Genomic DNA, 6,144 nt, shown 5'->3' with positions numbered 1-6,144 from the left:
ATTAACCTCCAAATCAATTAACTGCTTGGGTGGCGGGTGCTGGATTTGCAGCCTGTGGCCCTGACTGTCTGGGGTGCTGTGTTGGAGAGTCCTTTCTCTCTCTGAGCAGGACTCCGGGCCATTTAATGGGGAGAGGCTGCCATATGTCATTTTTTAAATATGCGAATTTCTGTCATATTTTATGCCTCCTTCCCCCAGCGTTACCTTGAGATGGGAGCGACAGTGCTTCAGAACGGATGGTAACAATCTCACCCGTGCGCTGTGTCCTTTTGCCCAAGTCTTCCTTGTAAGATAAATGGGTTCCCTGCCTGGATTTATCCTTCCATTACCGCCTGACGGCATTTATGTCTCCTAGGAAGAGCATGAAAAGGGTTGTGAGGACGATGGGGTGTGTGAAAGCAGAACAGAGAGCTCCTAGGGCTGCACAGAGGGGCCTCCATTTAGTCAGACTTACCCCAGAACTGGTTTCCTGACCTCCACAGAGGGGCACCTGTGTAAACAGAACTTCTGCAGGGCAAGGGAAGACATTGGCGTTTACAATGCCGGACTCCTGGGTTCCATTCAGCTAAGGCAGGCGAGTGCAGCTGGAGAGGCGAATGTGACGCTTGGACTCCTGGATTCTATTCCTAGGACCAGGAGAGGAGTGAGGCGAGACACTGTGTTAGAGCGGGGGAGGCTGGGATTCATGTCTCCTGGGTCCTAGTCCCAGCTCTGGGTGGGGAGTGGGGTCCAGTAGTTAGAGCAGGGAAGGCTGGGAATCAGGACTCCTGGGTCCCAGTTTAAAACACTTTGAAAGGGCCTGATTTTCAGAGATGCTGAGCACCTACAGCCCCCCACTTACTTCAGCTGAGACCTTAGTCCTAGAAAGCTTGATTGGATTGGCTCTGCCGTGTTACAAGCTCTCATGAATTTCGTGCTTTCCCTAAAGCCCCAGCTTTTGGAGTCATGGGGTGAGGGGAGACTCTGGGCTTTCATTAAAAAGAAGGAAGTGTCTCACCTGCCTGGCTGCAGAGGCAGGCTTGCTAACGCGACTCCGAACGATCCACATGAAGAACCCCGACATTGTTATTTCCCCTCCAGAATCTTGTGATTTTTAAGCCAATCTCATGATCGTCTTGGGGGCTGGGGCGCCTTGCGTCATCTCGCTACAGCCATTGGGCACGTGGGGGTCCGTCCGGGCTGTTGCTTGCCTGGCCTGTGCCATGAATATTGCCATGGATATGAGTCCCCCTTAGAGGCCGACAAGATGCTCCTTTCCCACTAGGTGTCGCTTCTAACCTTCCCCACCGTGCCTGGGCCAGGGTGGGCAGGGTGCCTATCTCCAGAGTCCTGCAGCCTGCAGGCCGTGAAACTGCCTCCCGGGATGGAACTGCCCGAGGAGTGGATGGGGGGTGGGGGGGTCTCCCAGATTATTCCCCAGCTCCATTATTTTATTTTCCTAAATTCCATCTCAACAGATAATGGCCGCTGGGAAATGGCTGTGGATCAGCTGCCCCAGCCCCACGTGGGGGGATGGGTGCTCAAGGAGGAGAGCCCTTTCCCAAGCTGGGGAGGGGGTTGGATGGGCAGGCGTCATTTTGTCCTCTCTGCAGTACGGGGGGCGGGCGGGGGGGTGTCACTTTATGGTGCACAAGGAGGCGGGGGTGCCCAGTCCACCCAGTGGGAGAAAGGTGGCCAGCATGGTGGTGGGGTGTGTGTGTGTTTAAATGCACTGGGGGGCAGGATCTCAGCAAACCAGGCAAATGGGGAGGATGCACAAGGCCGGGCCTGCAGCTGCTGGGAGGACGCGGTACCTGCCCTCTTCTCTGGGCCGGAGCGGGGAGCGGGCCAGGCGCCCAGCCTCCCCTGGTCTGACATCTCCTTGCAGAGCTGGCCGGCCAGGAGTCCCCCGGGGCTCCCAGAGAGCGTGCCAGGACCGAGTCCCTCTGCGGCCATTCCAGAGCTTGCCTGCTCCGGCGGGAGAGGGGCGTGTGTATATTGGGGGGAGATGCCCAGGGGCCCTCTCAGGAGTGGGAATGCTGTGCTGTGAGGTGGCAGCTGTGGAGTCCTCCGAGTCGGGGGAGTCTGGGGGGCGTCATGGGTCGTTCGCCGCACCCTGCTTCCTGTCTCGGTGCCGACTTCGCCCCAGCAGTGTCTGCTTCGCTGCCTGCTCCTGCTGCCCTGGGTGTGTTCAGAGAGCAGGCCGTGCAGCCCATGCTCCTTGAGCAGGACGCCTGGGTTCTAGCCCCAGCCCTGGGAGGGACCGGAGCAGGGGAACAGGCCTGGGAGCCAGGATGCCTGGGTTCTATTCCTTTCTCTCCAGTTTGGGTCAATTGTTCTTACAGCATCTAATCTCTTTAGGTAGTTCAGCGGCACCCATCGCTGTGGTATCAAGGTGCCACGAGCTGCCTGGGAGGTGTTCTGCAGAGGATGTCGCTCTTGGCCATGCTGTCTCCAGGAAGGGAGGGGCCTCGGAGCAGGAGGTGTTTCTGCAGAGCCTGCTGAAGTTGGCCATGCTCGGTTTAGCCCAATAGTGAATTCTTGGTGCGTGTGAGAGAGGAAGTTGGATCAAAATCAGTTCAGCAATTTTTGAGTGACGTGAAAGGGGAAAATCCTTCACGGCTGCATGCGTCCCAGTCCGAATGGTTGTGCTTGAATCACTCCAGGAACACTGTGGACATGTCAGACTTGGCTTGTTGGCATCATTTGCTTGGGGGGCGGGGGTGGGGGGGAAGAAAATCAAGCCATGTTTGAAGGGAATCAGTTCAGCTGCGGCGCTGTACATGCTGAGTGTACAAATCAGCTCTTCTGTGCATGCCCCTTCATACATTTCAATAGGGATTTTTTTTTTTTTTACCCATGTGTTTTAAAGGATGTCTCTCGTAAGGTAAGGGCAAATCTGTCAGTTCTTCCAGCCCCAGTCCCGTGGAGCGTCTGAGTGCTGCAGGGCTGTAGCTCTTTTGGGGTTCATTGGTGACATTGTCACCCGCATTGTCTCACATCCACCAGATTCCTTCATGTCTTAAATATGCCCCCCCCAACTCCCTGGAAATGTAATGCAAAAACACAGCCTGAATGTAACAGTGATGCTGACAAATCAAGCAATCGAATGTCAAGACAGTTAAAATGTCTCCTGCAACATCAACCTGCCCTGTAGCATGGTCTGCCTCCTTGTTAAATATAATCCTTAATATACAGCTGGGAACTGAGGCACAGAGGTTAAGTGATTTGCCCAAGGTTACACAGGGAGTCTGTGGCAGAGTAGAGAACAGAATCTGAGCTGGGTGCCTAACACCCTTAAACTCCTTTGACCACCCCAGCCTTTGTCATGAGTTAATGCAAGCCATAAAATTTAGACTGGCTAAGTAACAGGACTGGGTTAACCTGGTGGGAGAGGCAGCCTGTCTGGAATCACTCGACTTTCAGACACGCTATTCCTCCACTTTAGCATTGCCTTGACATGAGTCTTTGTAGTTCAGATATGATCCCGGGCAGACGGAAGCTAACGGCAGAGGGAACCTAAGCCCTGGATAACTGACACCTGCAAATCACTAAATAAGTTGACCTAGTGACTAATGTCTTAACGGTATCTTTGGCATGGAAATGACTGTCAGGGGCAGAGATTAAACTTCCTTTAATTACTCCATTTTGTAACTGAGCTGCTGGGGGGAAAACTTCAAACGCAGGTTTGGAAGTTTTTGATCAAAAGGAAAGCGATCCTAGCAGGGCTTCCCCGATTTGTCACTTGCTACCTGGCCTTTTGCCATCAGAGTTCTCACCTGGGTTGCTCCAGGTTCCCCCCGGTACCTCAATCTATAAACAGGCTGCTCCCCTCCAACCCTGCCCCCCGGGCCCTTCCTGTGTCTATCTCTCAGGAGTGGAGGGAGGATCATCCTAGGCAGCAGGATGAGTACAGAAGGGCCTGGAATCCCACTCCTCCCCGTAGGTACCTTTTATCTCTGACTTCTTTTAGGGGCTTTAGCGCCAGGGAAAGATGGTGACAGCTCTGAGGAACCAAACTCCTCCTTTGGCCTGCAAAGCTGGCAGTGGCAGGGTGAGCTCCCCCTCCCCCCTGCCCTATGCTGCCCTCCTGCCAAAGGAGGGGTCTAGCCGAAGCATGAGAGGGGTGCTCACTCTCAATGTGCTGGGACTGTGGTGCTGGTTTTGTGATGTGGCCCCACTAGGATCGGGACAGGGACCCAGGCTGCCCTTTTCCTAGAGGGAGCTGGGGCGAGGGGGTGCAGGCAAAGTGGCTGCAGGGAGAGGGCATATAGGGGAAGCCCGTTAGAGAGGGGTGCATTCAGCCACCCCTGGGAGCCTGCTAGGGCCGTTTTGAGTTGCATCATGTGAATTTCAAGTGCAAACGCCGAGGCCTGAGCTTTGCACAACGGCAGAAGATTGCTCATGTGCTCTGGGAAAAGGAACCAAGCAGAATGAAGAGGGAGATGACTGACCGAGAAGAACCACGCGCCAAAGCATGACGTAGTCTGCTCGTCACCTCCTGTGCTTTGCCAGACCTTCCAAGACCCCTCGTCCGGACCTCGCTGGGTGTTTATTCAGCGCTGAGAATCAGAGTAGCTGAGTGTCTCTCTATAGCCACAGCAGCCACTGGATATGTACCCCCAGCAGGCGGCAAGGGGGTGGAGTCCGTGGAGTGGGCATGGTGGCACACTGAATTCAGCGGGGTTGCCGGGTGTCTCGGGAGTATCGGAGAGAGTCTCCTGCCAGGTATTCTGCCATTGTGAGTTTCAGCTGCTTCTCTATCGGGCTCTGCTTCTTCCGCTTATTTTCCAGTTCAGGGGTGCTGCAGAACATTCCAGGCGGAGACCCATCCCGTGGCCAAACGCACGAGGTACAGCCAGGCAGAACCCGGCGCCCGCCAAGCTGCCGAGGTACCAGTGACGTCTAGGCAGAGGCCCTGCCATGCTGCTGACTGTCCCAGTGGAACACCAGAATGAAAGAGCTGCGTCCAGGTAGAGGCGCCGGGGCTGCTGCTGAGTGTGCCAGAGTGTGTCCCACTGATGGCAGTGGAACATTAACAGCGGACGATTCCCCAGCCCGTCTGTGAAGGGCCAGCCGAGGAAGGGTTAACCTCCATACCTCTCTAAAAGCACTTGGTGGTGGTAGGAGACAGGAGCGACTGACAATACAGCCCCTGTTGCCAGGGAAATCACTTCCTTGGCATCCACATGTTCTGCACATCTGTCTTCCTTTGTCTCTGCTCCTTGCAGGGGCTGTAGCCCTGTGGAGTGCAGATGAGGAGGGCGGGAAGCCTGTTTAGGACACTTACGGAAGAGGAAGTGCCTGGAGACAGGGACACAGCTGGGGTCTGTGCTAACGCAGCACTCTGAGCCCAGGGACTCGGGCATTGGCAAGCTGCCCGGACGGGCAAGTCAGCTAGTCCCTGTCTCTCTCTTTGGCTCAAGATGGGTCAGTCAAAAATATTAGGTTTCAGAGTAACAGCCGTGTTAGTCTGTATTCACAAAAAGAAAAGGAGTAAAAAAATATTAGTTATTTCTTTCTATGTAAAGACACCAGCCAGTCACCTACAAGAATTCCCTTCTGCCTCTGCCTCATCGAGGCAGCAGCCAGTCCCCCAGAGCATTTTGGCAGCCTGCCTGGAAGGTTACCACATATGGACGGCCTTCTGGACCCAGGGGAAAAGCCCGGGCCAGATCCTCAGCTGGTGTGACTTGGTGGCGCCCCCTTGATTTTAACAGCACAAGGTGCTGACTTCCGCCAACGAAGGGACTGGCCCGTAAATTTAAGTTTAACAGCTGCACCTGTGCAACCAGTAACGCTGCCAGCCAGGCTCTGATCCAGCATGTGCATACTTTGCTCCCGTAGGTATGACTTTCAGTGGGATTGCTCACATGAGTATAGATCTCCACAGGCTTGTGTGTTTGCAGGCTTGGGCCCTGCAGTGCTATACTTTGCTGGGCGCCTTTAACAGTAACTGCTGATGGTAAAGAGTTACTTACACTAATGTTAATCAGCAGGATATTGCAGGCCATGAAGTGAAGCCAATTCCTGAGCAGAAGAGATGATCTGAGACACGGTCTCACTACCCAGCTCACATGCCACGCTCCAAAGTGAGGAAAAGGCACTGGGTGGATTGAACTGATTCCTTTCTTGCAGCAACGTAACCAGTCCTGTGTCGAAGAG

Source organism: Lepidochelys kempii, chromosome 25 (genome assembly GCF_965140285.1).
Source record: "Lepidochelys kempii isolate rLepKem1 chromosome 25, rLepKem1.hap1, whole genome shotgun sequence".
Lineage (NCBI taxonomy): Eukaryota > Metazoa > Chordata > Testudines > Cheloniidae > Lepidochelys > Lepidochelys kempii.
Note: the sequence above shows the minus strand (reverse complement) of the source record.